Below are 21459 nucleotides of genomic sequence, written 5' to 3'. Positions count from 1 at the left end.
TATCCAAGTTAGAAAAGTTGGAGCGGGGCGATGCCGTACTAGTAGCGGCGCGGAGCTCACAGTGGTGCGGTGCAGCTGTATCAGCGGGGCCAGTGGCGCAATGGATAACGCGTCTGACTACGAATCAGAAGATTGTAAGTTCGACTCCTGTCTGGCTTGTCTTTCTTTTAAACACATCGGGCTTCTCTCTAGCATATTGCCTTCTGTTCATTGTTAGTAGCCTTAGCTAATCAAGGCCCGTATCGCCACCGAGAATGATCCAATCACAGCATCCGCTCTCATTCTTGATAGTTTTCTCCAATCGCAGCGCTCCCTGCTGCCAAGTGTCGTGCTGGGAGTTTAATGTCGTTTAATCAGCAGCATGTGAGCTGATGAAGAAAACTAAGTTTACTTGTGGGCGGATTCTCACATGTGGAGTCTTCCCTTATGCTCCTGCGTCAATTGTATCAATAAAGCGTCACTTTCCGTCTTTCAGACACGTCTGAACTCGCTCTCCACCATCACCCTGCAGTGCTGAGAGAACGATCTCCTAAAATCTGAAAGCGAAAATAAACCACGGAAAAATAATCCTTCAAACACCTTCGAGTCTCAAACCGTCTCACTATGCAAACAAATCTTAGTTCCAAGCAGATCTTATTTTGTCTTTCTTACACACAACAGTTCTCAGTGTCGCTGCTGTCGCTACACAGACTGTAAAAGCGTGTCCCAGAGCGCAGAGCGGAGTGTCTGGAGCCCGATGGTTATTGATCGGTGATTGTTAAGCGGGAGGGCGGACGTGTCTGTGAGACTGAAAGCGGACGGAACCGATTGTAGCGCTGAGATGCACAGCGGCTACAGCAGAGCATCGACGTCACAGACAATAGTCTCACTCAGACGGGTTTAACATGCAGAAGATCAGAGCGGGGATCTGGAGGTTAGCTTTTCAACTCTCGGTTCCATGGTGTAATGGTTAGCCTTCGGGGCTTTGAATCCTGCGATCCGCGTTTAAGTCTTGGTGGGATCTGAGCAGTGTATGATTGAGGATCCAGAGTCGAGTTCAGATAATTTGCTTGATGAAAGCAGCTCTTTTCCAAATCTGATCTGCTCGCCCAATACGGTTTGCTTTTCTGCTGAAAGAGAGAAGCAGAGTAAGGAAAAACTATTTCAAACTGCTCAACTGAGTGAAACAACAATAACATGGCCTAAGTTTAGACTAATAAAAGAGAGAACTAAAGTCTGGAAGCTGTGACAGCTGTAAAGTCATTGCTGGCAGACAGGAGCAGTAAAAGATGTTCAGAGATGTTATTTTAAAAGACAAAATGTAGAAAACAAGTTAGAAAAGCTGGAGATGGGTTAAGATAAGTTGCTGTGTTGCTGGTGTTTATAGACCACTTCCTACTCCCAGACCAGGGCAGCGCAGCGCAGTGCTGGACAGGGATACGTCTCACTCACCAACAACCAAAAATGTGTGCCTCTCCAAGACGTTGAAATTCCGCTTGATTTCCAATTCAAAGAAAAACCGGTTTCTTCCAAAAACACCATAAAGCTGTCATTTCCCAGGCTCTGCTTCTCTCTTTTAGTGGTAAAGCAGACTTTATTGGGCGAGCAGATCAGAGAGGCGGGAAGGAGCTTCCTTCAGCCAGCACAGAACCTGAACCTGACTCTGGTATCGTAAAAACACACCTGTAATAAAGCAAACAAAGCCGAAATAAGGAGGAAAATCTCGTACTTAAGTTCAGGAAGTGATCGCTGTTAACCTAAGGATACATGAAAGGTTTGAAGTACACATGTAAGATTAACAAAATGCTCACCGAGTAGTAAGAGCGAGCTGAAAAGACAGGTCCCACCGAGATTTGAACTCGGATCGCTGGATTCAGAGTCCAGAGTGCTAACCATTACACCATGGAACCGAAACATTAAGTAGCAGCAGAAGGACACAGAGCCCAATCCAGCAACTCTAGACGGTGCTCGGGGAAGCTCTAAGTCTGTTTCAGCACAGGGAGCGAGTATGAGCTCAGTCCGGCTCCCAGCAGCAGGGACGTGCGGAGCGGGGGGCTACAGTGGCCCGAGCCTTTGCCCTTATTGGCTCAAGTGCCCTTTTCTGCTTGTTGAAAAAAAAGTCCAACCAATTTGATTATTTTCGTCACTCGACGATTCTGCTTCTGTATTTAGCACGGATCTCCCGTTAGAAAAAAACATCTTTGACCTAATTGATCTCACCCGAGCAAAAGTGCCCGCCTCCTGTTCGTTGTAAAAAGCAGGAAAAAAAGCAGCGATAAGCAACGGAGGCTACTACACCTTTCTTGTGTTTAAGAAAGACTATTTTCATTCATCCATTCCAAGTTTGCAAACCGACGAACTCGCCACGTTATTGTCTGCTACTTACCTAGCTAGATTTGAGATTTCCTTCAGACGGTTTAGTTAAATGAGTAGACAAGCCAGTCGTTTTGTATTTGATATATACCTGTACAGCTGCCATGCATATTCTTTGTTGTATAAATATGGTTCAATCACAGAAACAGGAGAGCAGGTCTTCAGAAAAAAAAAGAGAAAGAATTTAGGGAGGCAGCTAAAGGGAGTACATCGTTTCATAACTGGGTCACAACTGGCGGCAGACGAACAGGTAAGTGGTCATCAAGAAGTCCAGCTCCTTCTTCTACATGCTACGTTCGACTCAATAACACAAGATTCCTGTTTGGAACGGACTTTCTCGAGAGAGAGAAAAGGACCGTTTAACTCGAGTCCTTGTATCTAAATACAAGAAGACAATCTGTTTTACACGCCAATATCATCAGCAGCATGTGAGCTCCTGAAGAAAACTAAGTTTACTTGTGGGCGGATTCTCACATGTGGGGTCTTCCCTTGTGCTCCTGCGTCAATTGTATCAGTAAAGCATCACTTTCCGTGGGGATCGGTCTCTCAGACACGTCCGGACTCGCTGTCAGACATCTCCCTGGGTGCTGAGAGAATGATCTCCTAAAATCTGAAAGCGAGAATAAACCACGGAAATATTATCCTTCAAACACCTTCGAGTCTCAAACCGTCTCGCTATGCAAGCAAATCTTAGTTCCAAGCAGATCTTATTTTCTCTTTCTTACACACAGCAGCTCTGAGTGTCGCTGCTGTCGCTACACAGACTGTAAAAGCGTGTCGATCGCTCTCTGTGTCCTGTTAAGATCACCAGCGCGAATCCCAGTTACCGCTGTCTTCTCTTCACACACAGGGAGAGAGTCGACCGTTTCCCTGGTGGTCTAGTAGTTAGGATTCGGTGCTCTCCCCACCGCGGCCTGGGTTCGACTTCAGGTCAGGGAAGAGTCTCCTTTTCCTTCCTTTCTGTCATTACAGCTTCACTGGACACTGAAGATCCGTAGCTTCTTCTTCTTCTTCTTTTTCACAGCCTTAGTCCCAGACTGTCCTGGGGTCAGCTGCTTTGGTTGCTCTTCTCCACTTGTCTCTGTCGAGCACATCTTCCTCACTCACTTCACATACCTCCATATCTTTTCTCACACAATCTATCCATCTCTTTCTAGGCCTGCCTCTTCCCCTGTTACCTTCCACCTCAAATTCCATTACCCTCTTTGTTACTTCCTCAACGTCCCTCCTCATGATATGTCCATACCACCGTAACCTCGCCTCTCGCATCTTCTCAACTACATCCACCACCCTACATCGTCTACGGATTTCTTCATTTCTGATCTTCTCCTTCATTGAAATCTGCAGAATCCATCTCAACATCCTCATTTCAGTTCTTCTCATCAAGTTCTCTTCCCTCTTTCCAACTTCCAAGCATTCAGCTCCATATAGTAGTACAGGTCTAATCACAGTCTTGTACATTTTGCACTTTAACTTTCTAGGAATTTTCCTGTCACAGATTATTCCAGTTATTTCCCTCCACTTGTTCCATCCAGCTTTCACTCTTTGTTTTACTGCCTCCAGTGTTTCTCCTCCCTTTACCAGTTTTATTCCAAGGTATTTAAAGCCATCAACCTGTTTCAGTTTTCCTCCATTTGTCTCCTCAACATTGGTCATAGTATCTCCTCTTCTCTCCATTACCATTATTTCAGATTTTTCTGCATTCATTTTCAGTCCACCCTTTTCCAGACTCCTCTGCCATTTGAACACTTTCTCCTGTAGTTCTACTTCTGAATCTGCCATCAGTGCCACATCATCAGCAAAGATGAGTTCCCAAGGCACTTCTGTTCTTACCTCCTCTGTCAGTGTGTCAATAATGTTTATAAAAAGGAAAGGACTTAGTGCTGATCCTTGGAGTACTCCAACTGTGATTTCAAACTCTTTTGTCTCTCCCCGTTGTGTGACCACCTTCGTAGTTGCATCTCTATAAGTTGCTTGAACTAACTTCACCATGCTTTCTGGTACTCCTTTCTTCCTCAAGCACCAATACACCACCTCTCTGGGCACACGGTCATATGCCTTCTCCAAGTCCAGAAAGGCCACATACAGCTTTTTCCCTTTCTCTAGTGTCTTCTCCTGTAACTGTCTCATCACAAAAATGGCATCTGTTGTGCTTTTCCCTGCTGAGAATCCAAATTGTGAGTTGTGGATCCTGACTATCTTCCTAAGTCTCTTGTTCAGAATTTTTTCCAGGATTTTCAATCCATGTTCCAGAAGTTTTATTCCTCTATAGCAGTGGTTCTCAAACATTTTGGACCAAGTACCACCCCTAATCCAACCAAAGCATCCAAGTACCACCTACAAGTCATCATCTCATAGGAACCCCAGAAACTCTCAATGACCAACATGAGCGCACGTGCACACACACTCACACATACATATAATACATACTATAATAATAAACTTTGTTTGATATATTAAAATGTGGCTTCTCAAAGTGTTTTATAGAAAAAAAAACAACAACAAATAAAAATAAAAAAGCACCATTTCAGTGAGAGGGGTGAGCCTGTTTAGTCGAGCAAAGCAGATGTGAATTAATTTTTCGTGCCTTGACATAATTCACAACAGTCTTAACAGATTTTAAATCGTCAGGCATTTTCTTGACGGCAAAGGTCTCACGGTGGATGTTGCAATGAAACCATTAATTTCTGGAGCAACCTCTTTAATTCGTGCAACTACACCGCTGTGTCAGCTTGTCATTGCTCTAGCACCGTCTCTACAAACTCCGACATTTTATAGAGTCGATGCCATTCTCTTCGATTAATTCATTCAGAAGCTGAAATATGTGCTCTCCTGTAGTTCCTGTTGGTAGTGGCTTACAGAACAGAAAGTCCTCATGGGACGCACCCTCAAACTCGTATCTAACGTAAACGAGCAAATTGGCCAAATCGACTACAGACTCATCTAATTGCAGTGAAAAACATCTGCTCATCTTAACACGCTCTGTCAGCGTACTTTTGATATAATCCTTCATTTCAATAATTCTATGAACGACTGTGTCTTTCGGGGGGGGCAGCAGGTCGAGCTATTCAGCAGCTTTTTCTCCACACATAATAGTGTGGGGCTTACCTGCTTTAGCAATCCGCAAGCTTGCATTTTTCCACGTTTCCGTTTCTATTTCAGTGTTTATTTTAAGTATTTATTTCATGCGCATGGGAGAGAAACACAGAGACGCTCGGTGTATTTTTCTCAAATTAACTTAGAACAGTTCTTAAATATTTTTCTGTTATTTTTCACGCTTTCCTGTGCTCACAAGATTACCAGCGTTCGTAGCATGCATTTCTATGCATTCCTGTGTTTACAACGTTGGCATTGTTCCAAAATCACGCACATTCTCCTTTCTCCCTATTTGCTGGGGATACAGTAGCTTTTTTTAAATACAATTGGTCACTTGCATCCGTAGCAGGCATTCCTATAGAGTGGTATGGAATTACAGAGTATCTCTTGTGTCCACTGAAGTATTAGCGCGCACTGTATCGTAGTACGTAGGCTACGTATTCGACACGTATAAAAATACAAAATCTGAAAACCCGTCCCGATTTTTTCAGCGCACACAACACAGTTCCAGGGTCATTTGGCGTACCACCTGGCGGCACGCCACGTACCACTGCAGGTACGCGTACCACAGTTTGAGAACCACTGCTCTATAGTTTTTACACTCCACTGGGTCTCCTTTCTCCTTGTAGATGGTAACCATACTGCTTTTTGTCCATTCTTCTGGAATTCTCTCTTCCTTTGCAATATTGCAAAGGATATTGCAAAGGATCTTCAGCTACTGAAGATCTGTAGCAGATTGCATAAATAAACACATTTCTGCGTTTTTAATGCAAGTTTCAGCAGAACAGGGTGAGCTCTTGAAAAAAAATAAATGTACTTGCAGTACATCTCTGTCCCTCTGTGGACCCTGCTCTTTTGTTCTGGATGTTTCTGAAAATTGGATGGCACTCAGATATATATAAATAAATATACTCTTGTTTCTCCGGCTACTTACCTTTCCAATGTAGAAGAAAGACTTCCAGGCCTGTCAATGTACTGTCTTCTTATTTTCCATTTAGCTTCTTAGACAACTGAACCTGTCTCAGGAGTAGGTTCTGTAAAGAGAGTATTGAGGGGCGATGTGTCGTGTCCAGAGAGGACAGGCTCAGTGACTACAGCCTGGCCATAGAGTCTGGACACAGACAGACCTGAGTGTCCAGAGAGGACAGGGTCAGTGACCACACCCTGGCCATAGAGACTGGACACAGAGAGACTCAACTGAACAGGGAAGAAAGGCTGCTGCTGAGGCAGGGAGTCAGAACTCAGGGCCTGGGTACACAGAGGTGTCCCTGAACACACAGCAGGAAAGTTAGTGGTTGTGTTGTTCCTGGTGATTTCTGAGGAGCAGATTGAGCGAGCGTGATGAGTCATGAGTTCAGAGTAATGGACAGAGTGAGGAGCAGCAGAAGAAAGAGGACTGTGGGGTTTTCAATGAGAGTGGACAATCAAGTTCAATCTAGGATCACAGAGGGGGCTGGAAGTACTATGTCAAACCACTTCAAACACTAATAACTAAGGGGTGGCACTGGCTGTTATCACGTTAGTTTATTGGATATGCTTTTATTCCTAGAACATCTTCATATTAAAGTATCCGAAAGCAACTGTAGCGCTTCCCCGAGCACCATCTAGAGCTGTTGGATAAGGCTCTGCGTCCTACTGCTCCTGTCTGCCAGCAATAGCTTTGACTAAAGCCTAATTCCTTGTGTGCTTTTAACTTTCTGGCAACGACTGACGAAACTGCAGTAAGCACAGGTTGAAAACATCCGCTGGTTCAAATCAAATCAAAGTTTATTTATCAAATGCACAACAATACAGCATGCTGCAGTAGTTGCTTGCAATGAAATGTCTTTTCTGCGAGCTCACAAAAATCACAAGAATCACAAAATTAAGGTTACGAAAATAAGGTTACATAATAATAGAAAATAATGTAATAAAATATTGGTTACTAAAAAAAACAGATTTTTTTCAGACAGAACCGTTTGTAGGGCTCAGATGTACAGCGGCTACCGCAGAGCATCAGCATCACACAGATACTCTAGTCTCACTCAGACAGATTGAACACGCAGAAGATCACATTATCACATCATCACAGAATTTCATGGTGACACATAGAAGGTGAAAAGCGCACAAGTAATTAGTCTTTCATCAAAGCCATTGCTGGCAGACAGGAGCAGTAAAAGACATTAGATGTTATTTTAAAAGACAAAATGTAGAAAACACCTGCATGCAAGTTAGAGAAATTGGAAGAGTGGTTGGTTGAGCGGAGGACTGTAGTGGAAACCGCTGGAAGGCCTAAAATCGCTGGTTTGAATCCCCTTTGAAGGAAGGCGGTGTTCTCTGACATCGAAATTAAAAAGAGCGAATCTCAGAGGTTCATCGAAAGCTCAATAACAGCTGAAGCAAAAGTTAACGGTGTTAATCTGTTGATACCAGCAGTAACTTCGAACCTGTTACTGCCAAAGTACATTTAAGGTGCCTTTTCAGGAGTAGCAAAAGAGAAGTTCTCGAGGATTTAGCAAAATGTAAAAGGGGAAAACCCGCAGCCTCGTGGACCAGCAGCAACCCCTCATTGTATAAGGCTGTTCCTTTGTTGTTTTTAAAGTAAGAACGGCGTTTCTTTTAAAATACGCCAGATAGTCTTTTTACATGTGTTTGAATGTCAAGGACTGCTTCCTCTGCTTTGTAATTGAAAAATGGATAAAAATAAAGTAAAGCCTCTTTGTCGCTATGAGGGCGTTTTGCGCTATTACATGTTCGGTGTTGTTACGGATTCGGCCAGTGAAACCGAAACCAAGTAATGAACCCACTTGCAGGAGCCGATAGAGACAAGTCGTGATCCAAATACCGTAGACGAAGGAGAGAGCCGAGAGTCCAGGGGAAGCCAGTGATCCAAACTGGGAGAGAGCAATCGAAGCCGAGCCATAATCCAAAAAACGTAGTAAAAGGGGAGAAAACAAAGTCGGAACCAGAACAGTACGAAGAGGTAGAAGGCGTAGCGCAACTAAGTAGCTCGAAAGGAAAACCAATACTGAGCGAGGAGGTAGGGAAAGACTAATGCTTAAATACAAGATGAGACGGAGGTGTGGTGGTGAAAGCGTAGACTAATGGACTTAAGCTACGCCTTCTTCTGCCTCTTTCGTTGCCGGGAGGCAGGGATCGTAACAGGTGTTCTATTGAAGTGGTTTTGATTTTGAGTCCTTGTACTGATTGTTTTTTGTGTGTGTGTCTGCCGTGGCACAGTAGAGTTCAGCAGCCTAAGTAATTGTTGCTTAACCTCTGTGTGAGTGTGAGAGAGAGACAATATGTATCATAAGGTTCCGCTAATTCTGCTGATTATACCGATCGAGAATTGCATTGTAATTTGGAGGGTGAGCACGAAGAGGTTCTAAAAGTTCCCCTGTAAACACATGACAAGATTTGGAATGCATGACTAACATTAAGATAATATTGACGGATAGATGCGAGTGTGCATTTTACAGATAACTATTCAGATCGCCTCTAAATGCCCTGCAGTATGTTTAAGTGAACGACGTTTACAAAGCTAAAATACATCCAAAGTATGTATTTGACGCTTTTATTAGCACACTATCTTGTAATTAAATGTACGATAAATTGGCACTGTAATGCGACTATAACAATTGAGTGTTAAGTCTTGTGGGAAGTCACGAGTTTCCCAGTTAGGTGTCTTTTGGCATCGAAAATAGAAAACTGTAAAATTTTCGGGGTCTTCGCGGACGGACACAGAGATTCATGCAGTCGTTGAATGAAACACGAGCTTTTATTTTTCGGCACAGGCAGCACAGCACCCCCGCGCCCCCTGCGGTAGCAGAGAGAGTGAGCGAGCAGGTAGTTCCACAGCGATAGGGTGGCAATTGGGTACAAGTATAAAAGGGGTGTGAAACCAGGGAACTATTTACAAGAATGCGGGCGATCTCACCAAACTGTACGCCCGTTTTGCAGTGGGTCAGCTTTGCTGGTCAGCGGCTTTCCTAGTACCCCAGCCGGGCGCTCTTCGGCCGCAGCGCCAGGCGAATGGCTACAGTACTAATTTCGTGGGTTTCATACAAGTTTAGAAGCATCACGGAGAATCAAACAAGATCTTCAGAACTGAATATTTTAATACCTTTGCAGTTTTTATTCTCATGGCGCCTCACTCGATATTACCCTTGGGGCGATGCATTTACTGATGCATTTACAACCTGTGGTTGTAATGTATGTAAAATCACCGTGATGGTACGATCTTTGGTTTTAAGATTCTAAGGCACGTTTTCCTTTTCTTTCCCAACCGTGACACGCTGTTGCCAAACGTTTAACTGTGGGATACCATCGCGACAAACCCTCCGCAGCATGTCATGATAGGGACCCCATGTATATCGCATGTATATCGAGGCAGTGTATATCACGACTGGCGCCTTGCTTCCATGCAACCCTGGTAGCGCTGTCGCAACAAAGGTCTCATATCCGGACATGCTATACCCAGATAGGACGTGTAGCGATATATGGACTTTGTGTCGCGACATAGGGTCACCATATCCTGTCAGGGTATGTCCAATCGCAACATATGGACTCCATGTCGTGACATGAGTGCAGGGCACTTTTTTCGGGGTATGTCGTATCGCGATATGCAGGCTTCAAATCGTGACATGGAGGCGGGGCACTTTTGTCGGGTATGTCATATCGCGATATGCGGGCTCTATGTCGCGACATTGGGGCTCGGCACTTTTGTCGGGTTAAGTAATATCGCGATATGCGGGCTCTATGTCGCGACATGATGGCGTTGCACTTTTGTCGGGGTATGTCATATCGCGATATGCGGGCTCTATGTCGCGACATGAGGGCGGGGCACTTTTGTCGGGGTAAGTCATATCGCGATATGCGGGCTCTATGTCACGACATAGGGGCGGGGCACTTTTGTCGGGGTATTTCATATCGCGATATGCGGGCTCTATGTCGCGACATGAGGGCGGGGCACTTTTGTCGGGGTATCTCATATCGCGATATGCGGGCTCTATGTCGCGACATGAGGGCGGGGCACTTTTGTCGGGGTTTGTCATATCGCGATATGCGGGCTCTATGTCGCGACATGAGATCAGGGCACTTTTGTCGAGGTTTGTCATATCGCGATATGCGGGCTCTTTGTCGCGACATAGGGGCGGGGCACTTTTGTCGGGGTATGTCGTATCGTGATATGCGGTCTCCATGTCGTGACATGGTGCGGGGGTGTTTTGTCGAGGTATGTCATATTGTGATATATGGACTTAATGTCGCGAGTGGCGCCATGACAGTGGTGGGCCAGTCGCAATGGGTATCGCGATGTGATCGTGATGCCCGCACTCCTATCGTGACATGCTATCGGAGTTGTGACCTCGCTGTGGATGCCATGATGTTCTTAGTCGGCTATTCACTTTTGACCTCATTGCGACTTCTCTTAGAATGATCAGTAATTGGAAACCAATGCATGTGTTACTGTGTATCCAGCGTGCTCTGAACACTGACACAGTTACAAAGTGCACAGCTGCTGAAGTCACACTCCCACTGTTCACACTCCCTGCTCCCTTGGTTGTTAGTATATAATTCATCTCAGGATCTCATACATGGCTGGGCAGCTTGATCCACACCCCCACCACTCTTTGTGTAAAGAAGTGCCTCTGTTCTCTGTTTGAAATGGGTCATTCAGACAAATAGAAATTGAATGATAATTTATACATATTAAGATCACCTTGTTGCACTAGTCTGCCCTGCTTTAAAAGTAATTTCTAACACATTTGTAAGATAATAATAATAAGATTAATTATTTTTAAAAGGTAATAAGATTCAAACCATCAGGAGGAAGAGAGTCAGACAGTGCCACTTTTCTGTCCACTGTATCATTACAGGCCTGTGTGGGCTTGAATTCCACATAGTCCCTTTGGCATCTATTCTGAATGATGGGTTTTTAAATGTCTAACTTATTATTATTATGGGCTGTGGGAGCCCATCAGATAAGAGTTTCACTTATCACTTTATTCACAGTCAGACAAAAGGAAACTGATAGAACTCTTTGCTGTGGACACCTACTGTATGAACCTCCCTTAAATCTCTAAATGGTCAGATTTCACTGAATTACAGCTAGTTTCACCTATCAGAGTGCTCCTTTCACATTGAGCATTAGATCCCTCTCACTCATTCTTTTTTTCTGTGGTTATTATTTGGATTCAGGTCCAGATACGTGACAAGAGTTTTTGCAGCTACTTAGTAAGAACATTGTGTTTTTGTTACTTTGTGATTTAACAAGGTTTTTCATTTACGAAATGAGGTTTTTACTCTAAAATTTGAATTAAGCAGTTTGTGATCTTTGAAAAGATTTCATCTTTTTAATGTATAATCAGGAAAATAATCTTATAAAAATGAAGGAAAAGTTGTTTTGTTTCTTACGATCTATAGTTTGTGGTGCTGTCTTTCAATTTTCCTGGAAAAGTTGATTAAATCTACAGGTGAAGCTCTATATGCTTTAATTTATGAACTCAATGCTGGGTCATAAATTTGTTGTTTTTTTTTTTTAATAGTGATTTTAGTCTCAACAGAGCCTACAGTCCCGATTGTGCTGGGAGTCCTGTCTGTGATTGTGGTGGTTGTTTCTGCTGCACTGTGCTACTGGAAACATTTGAGAGACAAGAACAAAGAAGGTAAGAGTCTACAGTATTTTTTAGTGTATCCCTAATCGATAAGAGGATCTCATCCAGATGTTTCTTGGAAGAAGCCAGGACATCGGCTTCAATGACTGGCTCAGCAACACTGTCCCACACTCCCACCACCCTTTGTGTAAAGAAGCACTACCTGATCACAGTTTTAAATGCTCTTCCACACAGTGTCCACTTCTGTCCTTTGCTTGAGTTTTCACCGTTGAAAACAGAAGAATCCCTGGGTTGAGGGCTGAAGCTTGAGAATTTTGATCTCTTGTATCCGGTCCCCACTAGTCAGTTCAACACCAGATATGTCCTGTTTCTTAGGAACCTCAGTGTAGAACATTCCTTTAAACTCTGACGTTCTCGGCACTGATCAGCAATATTATTAAAAAAATATGGAATATTCTAAATTAGGGACGGTAGAACGCTGGCCTGTGATTACTTCTCCTCTCTCTCACTGTGCCTCCTGTCCTGTTGCGTGCGTTTATTACAGATTGATTCCCTCTTGTCTCCTCTCTCTCGCTGTGTTAAGGTCCTCACAGTGATGTCGTGTACGCTAACGTACAGCTCAGCTTCTCCCAGCCCCGGACTCCGGGGTCAGCTCCCAGCCCCAAGCCGGTGAGTCACTGTCTCTGTCCGACTGCTGTCCCGACTGGTAACCGACTGTCCTGCTCTCAGAGCTCGGTTTGACACTCCCTGACCTCTGCCATGGACAGGTTGAGGCAGCTCATTCTCCACTGGAACAGTGGGGCTGAGACTGAGAAGGGGTTTGATCCAGGCAGAGAAAGGTTGAACCCAGGGGCCTGTTTCACACTCATTGGTGAAACAAGGACACAGGGTCACAATCAGAAACCAAAGGGGAATTAGTTTAGGATTAGTTTAAGATTTGCTCAGCTACAAAAAGCTACAAATAATAATTGCTTACACTTATATTGGCTTTTCTAGACACTCCACTCAAAGCGCTTTACAGGTAATAGGGACTCCCCTCCACCACCACACCTGGATGATGCGACGGCAGCCATATTGCGCCAGTACACTCACCACACACCAGCTCTCAGTGGGGAGGAGAGCAGAGTAATGAAGCCAGTTCATAGATGGGGATTATCAGGAGGCCATACTTGGTAAGGGCCAATGGGAAATTTGGCCAGGAGACTGGGGTTACACCCCTGCTCTTTTCAAGAAACACCATGGGATTTTTAATGACCACAAAGAGTCGGGACCTCGGTTTTACATCTCATCCAAAGGACAGCGCCTGTTTACAGTATAGTGTCCCCATCACTATACTGTGGCATTAGGACCCACATGGACAGCAAGGTGAGTGCCCTTGCTGGCCCCACTAACATCTCTTCCAGCTGCAACCTTAGTTTTTCGCAGGAGGTCTCCCATCCAGGTACCGAGCAGGCTTACAGCTGCTGAGCTTCAGTGGGTTGCAAGTTGTGAGTTGCAGAGCGATATGGCTACTGGCTTAATAAGCAGGATGGGTCAAATGGCCTCCTCTCATTTGCAGACAGTGCAATTAGTCTCCTGCTCTTTCTCCACGGACATGCCTGGTTATCGTTGACTGATGGAGCTCTAGTCCAGTCTTATCTTCCAGTCTCTGACAGGCCATAGTTGACGATCATGTGCTCATACTTTAGCTCCTGTGCTCGGTGTCTCACCCTGACTCTCTCTCGGCAGGATGCTGACGAGCCCTGTGTCTATGCTGTCATTAACACTTAATCACCTGCCTCGCCCCACCTCATGGGGGTCCGGAAGATGACACTCTTCCTGGATCACTGAAGGTCAAAGGTCAAGGTCAGCATCTCCTGGTGCAGCACACTGGGTGTGGTCTCATGTCAAACTGCAGAGGACTCTGGGAGCCGGCGTGAGATCATATTGAGTGCCGTCTGCCAGCGAGGGGCTCAGTGGAAAATAGTCAGACTGGATAAGTGGTCGCCGCAGTCCCATTATTCCTAAAATATGTGTCCTAAGCTTGGCCAAAGATCACAGTCATTGAGTTTCAAACGCCACTGCAACAGGAATGATTCCCAGTGCACCTCCCGTTCCAGAAACTGCAGGTCACTTGCAGACATTGTGGTAGACGTGCGCCTCTGGATTTTCTGTTTTCTCTGCAGCAGTGTGAGTCTAAAGCAGTAGTGCTTGAATTAGAGCATGGTAGTTTATCCACTACTTGTGACTTCTGTCAACATCCTTTCATTATTCTGCTTAAATAGCCACAGAGGCTGGAAACAGTAGTGGGACAGCAGTGCTGTTGTGCGAGATGTCGGTGATGTTATTGCTTCAGGCATTCCATCCTGAACAAGTCAATAAATGTCAAATTTATTTGTGTCCATTTTGGAAGTCCACAGAGCAGTGCAATAAATTACGCTTTATATTGTCATAAGCAACACATTTTTTTTAGCATTTCACAAGGTATTGCTCATGCAAGTAAACTCTAATATCCTCTAAATCCAAACATTACATTTATTTTCACAGCAGTGAAACCATTTTCTAAAAATTAAACATATTAATGAGACAACACTGGCCACAACAATAAAAGCACATACAGCCCTATCAGTCATTTTCATCAGCTTTTAGCCTCCAGATCAAAACACATCACAACAGGATACAAGAAAGAAGACAACCTCTACTTCTGATCTGTATATTTTAAATCTTTAGATATAAAAACATTTTCCTGATGAGTTAGTATGAGAGATGCTTGATATCCTGTATTCCTGCGTGTGCTACACCTTGAAAAATTGACTCTTGAATTAATAAAATGATAAGCGTTTGTTGTTTTTTTCTGCTCTTGTTTTGGATATTTCTTTCTAGAGTACAGAGTTTAAGAGTGTAGTACTGTATTCAGTATGTACTGAGTAAGACATAGCAAAATCCAACGTTTCTGACTGGATGACATTGGGGTTCCCTTGGTTTCAAGTCCTCACCCAGGCCTGTGCTGTCTATACCTTCCAAGATAAAGCAAGATGTTTAAGGGCACACCCAATCCGGACAGAGATGGCCTCTGGAAAAGACGAATAATGGGAAACAGGTGTGAATGATACTCACTGAAGCTGAGCAGGAGAGAGGCCACAGGGAACTTTTAGGGCATTGGTGTCAGCACATCCATGACCAGCTTACATGTCAAGGTGACTTTATCGGTAATGGGGACTCACCTCCACCACCCCCAGTGTGCAGCCCCACCTGGATGATGCCCCAGTCTGCTCACACACACCAGCTCTCAGTGGGGAGGAGAGCAGAGTGATAAAGCCAGTTCAGAGATGGGGATTATTAGGAGGCCATGATGGGTGAAGGCCAGGGGGAAATTTGGCCAGGACACCGGGGTAACTGTTTTTGAGAAATGCCCTGGGATTTTTTAATGACCACAGAGAGTCAGGACCTCGGTTTTACGTCTCATCTGAAGGACGGCACCTGTTTACAGTACAGTGTTCCCGTCACTATACTGGGGCACTAGGACCCACATGGACCACAGAATGAGCGCCCCCTGCTGGCCCCACTAACACCTCTTCCAGCAGCAACTTTAGTTTTTCCCAGGAGTCTTTCATCCAGGTACTGACCAGGCTCTCTCCTGCTGAGCTCCAGTGGATTGCCAGCTGGGGGCTGCAGGGTGATATGGCTGCTGGCAATAAACTGGCACAGGGTGCTTGGCCACCACTGCACGGCTGAGGCGGCTGGCTCTTCAAACCATCACCTCTTGCCAGTGGGTGACGGAGGCAGCAGGTACCCAATCTCCAGGGGTTAAGGGGTCAGGCGCCCAGTTTTCCCAGTCCTCCACAGCACCAGGGAGCGAGGGAGGGAAGACAGCAGCAGCCTCGGTCACAGCTCTCTCTGGCCAGCCCACCAGCCATCGTCATCACGCCCTCCAGGGGGAAACCGGGCTTGACCCTCAAACCCAAACTGGGGATGCCAGGTATTGAACGCAGGGCCTTATACATGCAAAGCATGCGTTCTACCACTGAGCTACATCCCCGACTAACACCCTCATCACCTAATATAATAACCTTCGCCCTCCTCTTTCTCATCCCCTGCCCCGCACTGACCGAGGCTCTGTGTCCAGTAAGGCTCCTGCTACATCACCATCGTCAAGCCATGATCTACTGCATGACATGGTCCACTCAGGGGCCCTTATTCATTAAAGAGAGATATCTGGGTGCCTTCGCCTTCCTCCTCCTCGCTCCCAGCACACAGACCCCTCTCCCTCCTCCAGCCGCCTGTTCCTGCTTCACCTCTCAGAAACCCCGACGCACTGGGAACCTTATCTACCTGTGCTCAAGCACCGACTGACTGACGGGTGAACACTTGTGTACCTGTGAGGACAGGGGAGGGGAACAGGGCTGGAGATATTCATGGCCGGGGAGCAGGAAACCAGGCCCTGACTGGAGCAGAGTGCTCAGGGTGCCGAGAGCTGACATTGTCCACCACTGTCCTCCTCCAGCTGCTTGTTCCTGCTCCATCGCTCAGCATCACTAACGCACTGGTGACCCAGAATACTGTACCTGTGCTCACGTAGGGATTGATCGTTGAGCACTTGTGCACCTGTGAGGTGAGGTTGCACACACATGGGATGGGTTTTTTTCAGCTTTGAAACGAATGAATTCCTCTTGTTTCACACGTCTCACACGATTGGTTTGTGTACCAGCTGCAGAGATCTGCAGGCACTGCTTTGCACATTCATTGTGCCTGACATTTACATTTCGTGTGGACACAATCAAAATGATCTAGTGATTTGCAAAGCATGCAGCAAAGAGAAAATGCATCTTTTGAGGAACAGGAGTTTTAAGCAATGACTCCTGTTGTAGTAAAACCCGTGTGGTGTGGCAATATCTGTAAAGGGGGAGAGGAAAGAAATGAGAGAGACACAGAGGAAGAAAAAGGGGGTTGTCTCGAGCTGTGCTCTCAGGTTGTGATCAGGGGAGAGCTGTGTCAGACTAAACGAGAGTGAGACAGAGAGAGGAAGAGCAGGGTTATCTCGAGCTGAGCTCTCAAGTTGCAGTCAGGGTCTGGCAGGAGGAAGTCTGTGAGCCACGCTCTAGGGATGTGGTCAGGCGCAAAGGTGTGTCAGACTGAACGGTTCCTGGTTTCGCCCAGGCCAGAGGTATAGTCGTGGATCGACCAGTTGCTATAAGAGCTCTATGAAGCCGTAAGTGCCGCGTTCACCAGCTTCACTGAACTATGATTGTCCGCCCTTGCCCCGCTAGCAGAGTGCGCGCTATTATCGCTACATAGACTGAATGAGAATCCAGCAGATCTTATTTACTCTTTCTTACACACAGCAGCTCTCAGTGTCGCTGCTGTCGCTACACAGACTGTAAAAGCGTGTCGATCGCTCTCTCTGTCCTATTAAGACCACTGGCGCGAATCCCAGTTACCGCTGTCTTCTCTTCACACACAGGGAGAGAGTTGACCATCTCCCTGGTGGTCTAGTGGTTAGGATTCGGCGCTCTCACCGCCGCGGCCCGGGTTCGATTCCCGGTCAGGAAATGGTCGTCGTTTTTAAATCCGCTTAGGAGCAATGAACTTGAACAAAATGCAGCTAATATTTTAATCCTGTTGAAACCTTTGTAACAGAGTGAATGAATGAATTTGTTTCTGTGTTTTTCACGCAGATTTCACGAGAACAGGGTAAGAACGTGAATAAAAATACATTCGTGTGGCAGTCTCTAATCTACGGAAGCTGCTGTTTTGTTCCGGAAGTAATTTGTTAGAGCCCCTTATCATCTTTCGGTGAAGTGTGCAAACTTAAGCCACAAACTGGCACAGCAACATTTGCTTTCCAAAGGTGTCTGATTTCATTTTGTTCATCTTCAGTGTCCAGTGAGGCTGTAAAGGGAGAAAGGAGACTCTTCCCTGACCAGGAATCGAACCCGGGCCGCGGCGGTGAGAGCGCCGAATCCTAACCACTAGACCACCAGGGAGACGGTGGATTTTCTCACTGTGTGTGAAGAGAAGACAGCGGTAACTGGGATTCGCGCCGGTGATCTTAATAAGACAGAGAGCGATCGACACGCTTTTACAGTTTGTGTAGCGACAGCAGCGACACTGAGAGCTGCTGTGTGTAAGAAAGAGAAAATACGATCTGTTTGGTACAAAATGGGTACCGAGACGCTTTGAGATTTTTTTTCAGATTTTAGGAGATCGTTCTCTTAGCACTCAGGGAGATGGCTGACAGCGAGTCCCGCGTGTCTGAGAGACCGATCCCCACGGAAAGTGAAACTTTATTGATACAATTGACGCAGGAGCACAAGGGAAGACCCCACATGTGAGAATCCACCCACAAGTAAACTTGGTTCTCTTCAGGAGCTCACATGCTGCTGATGATATTTGCGTGTAAAACAGATTTTCTTCTTGTATTTAGATACAAAGACTCGAGTTCAACGGTCCTTGTGTGCGTCTCGGGTGAGTCCGTTTCTAACAAAACTCTTTAGTGTTTTAGTTTTTAATGGGATGGAAGCACCGTATCGGACACACACAGTGAAGTGCTCTTCCACATGACTGCTTGAGCGCTCTTTCCTCTCACAAATGACCCAGAGCGCAGGAGCAAAGTATCTGGAGCCCGATGGTTAGTGATCGGTGATTGTTAAGCGGGATTGGGACGTGTCTGCGAGACTGAAAGCGGACGGAACAGTTTGCAGGGCTCAGATGACAGCTGCTACATCAGAATGTAGCACAGCGGTTCCATGGTGTAACGGTTAGCACTCTGGACTCTGAATCCAGCGATCCGAGTTCAAATCTCGGTGGAACCTGTGAGGTGTGTTTTTCTTTCATCTTCATCGGTGTAAAAAAGAAACCTTTAATGTATCGTTATGTTAAAATCGATCACTTCCTGATCTTATGTACAAAACTCTCCTGATTTCGGCTCTCATTGCTTCATTACAGGTGTGCTTTTAGGATTCCAGAGCCGTTCAGGGACTTTTCATTTTAACACACCTGGTGTTTGGATTCAGTGGGAGCTACTTCTGCTTCGTATTTAAAAATGGATAACATGTAAATAAAGGCTTGTCGATTTCAGTGTTTTGTGTTTTTACTAGTTCCATACTTAGTTGACTTTATGCTTTTGATTTTGAGTCTTTATAATATTAAGTATGTCTTTCTCATTTATCTTCGTCTTGTAAAGTTCCAAAATCCATGTAACTGTGCTAAAAATGTGCGCGGGGACACTCATCTGTTTATACCCGCAGTAACTTCGAAACTGTTACTGTCAAAATACAGCTACGGTGCCTTTTTCGGGAGTAGAAAGCAGAGAAGTTCTCGATGATATGGCAAAATGTAAAAGAGGAAAACCCGCAGCCTCATGGACCAGCAGCAACCCCTCATTGTATAAGGCTGTTGTTTTGTTATTGGGGCATGCTTATACATTATTTTTAAGCTAATACGATTTTTATAACCGGATTTTGGAGCAAATTTCACACATTGATGATTCAACCTTGTTTTGAGTTTTGGTTGCTGCTCTCTGGTTGTCTTTCTCGTTTTCCGACCTTCTTGCATGCTTCCTGGTATACGTTTTGCTTCGCGATGTGGATTGGTGTTCCCTCTCGCTCCTGAGTCCTGCACAGGATCCATACCTCCTACCTGCCCGCTCTTACAATCAATCTCTAAAGGCCTGGAGCAGCGAAATTTTATACAGTTATACGGGTGGCATGTTCACATAACGTATTTAGTAACCATTCAAGAGAGAAATCACGCTGTCAGGTGCCTGTCTGCCTGTCCTCCTCTTTCCCTGCTTTTGTTCTCCTGCTACGTTACCTTTGCTTATGCCCTGTTTTTCTCACACCTGAAGAAGGCTCCACGGACGAAACGCTGTGTTTTCTTTCTTCTCTTTTCAGCATGGAATAAACCTATTACTTGTTCCTTTGCAGCCTACGCATGCTGACGCAGCTACCCACCCGAACTACTACATCCACACGGAGGCCAGTATCTTGCAGACTAGTTAATATATTACTTGGAGATCGTCTCAGCTATGAGCTCTATTACAACAAAAAACTTGCAGAACAAAGTTTGAGACCATCTGATCTTGATCTTTGAGCTGTGCAGAACGCTCAGCATTGTTGTTGTTCTAATTAGCAAAAATTACAGGGGGCTCTAAAATCAGAACACTTCAATTGATCAAATCAGTCGGTTAATTTTTGGGCCATAATTATTACTTTTTATGTCTCGTGTCAGGATATAACTGAATGTGCCAGGCAGTGTAATGTTATTTTTAAAGTAAGGATGGCGTTTCTGTTAAAATACATCAGATAGTCTTTTTGCATGTGTTTGAATGTCAAGGACTGCTTTCTCAGCTTTGTAATTCAAAAACAAATGAAAATAGAAGTAAAGCCTCCTTGTCGATATAAGGGTTATAACAAGTGTTCAATTGGCTTTGTGCTTTGGTTTAGATTTTGTTTCCTTGTAAGCATGAAATTTCAATGCTCGCTGCTTGGGGATACAAGACAGACTGGAGAATGCGGGCATCGATCTCGCTACCTCTCGCATGCTAAGCGATACCTGAAGAAGTACAGGCTCAGTGACCACAGCCTGGCCATAGAAACTGGGCGACACAGGCAGACCTGGCTGCCCAGAGAGGACAGGCTGTGCTCCCACTGCCAGTGGGGAGAAACAGAGACAGAGATGCACTTTCTGCTGCAGTGTGACAAATATTCTAGGATTAGACAAACATTCCTGGCCAAATTTACAAATCTAATCCCAGAATCCCCACACCTGCCAGAATCGCAACAAGTCCCAATCTTACTGGGAGAGGGAGGAGGGAACTCAGGTGAAGTGGCAGCCCAGTATGTGATTTCCTGTCACAGCCTGAGGAACAGTGAGTCTGTCTCACAAAAAATGCTGCATATGTTTATATGTAAATGTCTTATGTCTAAATAAAGATGTAAATGTCTTTGGATTTTTTCATGTTAACTGTATTTGTTTTACTTTGACAATGCTGATTTATTCATTGGTCTTGCCAACAAAAACCTTGAAATGAATTGAATTGACTGAGCAGCACATGATTGGCTACAATCTCAGCCAGAATCTTGACAGCAGGGTGCGCTGTGATTGAGCAAAAACTCTCAAGAATGAACATCTTCCTTACTCTGCTTCTCTCTTTCAGTAGGACAGCAAACCGTGTTGGGTGAGCAGATCACAGATTTAAAAAAAAAAAGCTTCTTTCATCAAGCAAAGTACCTGAACTTGACTCTGGAATCATAAAAGCACACCTGTAATGAAGCAATGAAACCTCAAATCAGGAGAGTTTCCTACATAAATTCAAGAAGTGATCGATTTTAACTTAACGCTACATTGAAGGTTTCATTGCTACACTTAATATTAACAAAACGCTCACCCGACAAAGAAGTAAGAAAAATACACCAAGATTTGAACTCAGATCACTGGA

General features: G+C 45.0%; 1 protein-coding gene and 4 non-coding genes across 5 annotated transcripts in view; 2 read left to right on the top strand and 3 right to left on the bottom strand.

Moving 5' to 3' along the window:
• LOC148832356 (hepatic and glial cell adhesion molecule-like) overlaps positions 1-21459 on the bottom strand; it is a 118561-nt gene that overhangs the window by 32591 nt on the left and 64511 nt on the right. The gene's annotated exons all lie outside the window — the stretch shown is intronic.
• trnaq-cug (transfer RNA glutamine (anticodon CUG)) lies at positions 1818-1889 on the bottom strand. Its single transcript has one exon. It is a non-coding gene; the product is annotated as a tRNA-Gln (tRNA).
• Positions 17499-17570, top strand: trnae-cuc (transfer RNA glutamic acid (anticodon CUC)). The gene has a single exon. It is a non-coding gene; the product is annotated as a tRNA-Glu (tRNA).
• trnae-cuc (transfer RNA glutamic acid (anticodon CUC)) lies at positions 17933-18004 on the bottom strand. The gene has a single exon. It is a non-coding gene; the product is annotated as a tRNA-Glu (tRNA).
• Positions 18761-18832, top strand: trnaq-cug (transfer RNA glutamine (anticodon CUG)). Its single transcript has one exon. It is a non-coding gene; the product is annotated as a tRNA-Gln (tRNA).

The sequence above is a fragment of the Atractosteus spatula genome, chromosome 6 (assembly GCF_055471065.1).
Source record: "Atractosteus spatula isolate fAtrSpa1 chromosome 6, fAtrSpa1.hap1, whole genome shotgun sequence".
NCBI lineage: Eukaryota > Metazoa > Chordata > Actinopteri > Semionotiformes > Lepisosteidae > Atractosteus > Atractosteus spatula.
Note: the sequence above shows the minus strand (reverse complement) of the source record. Positions and strands in the feature narration are given on the sequence as shown.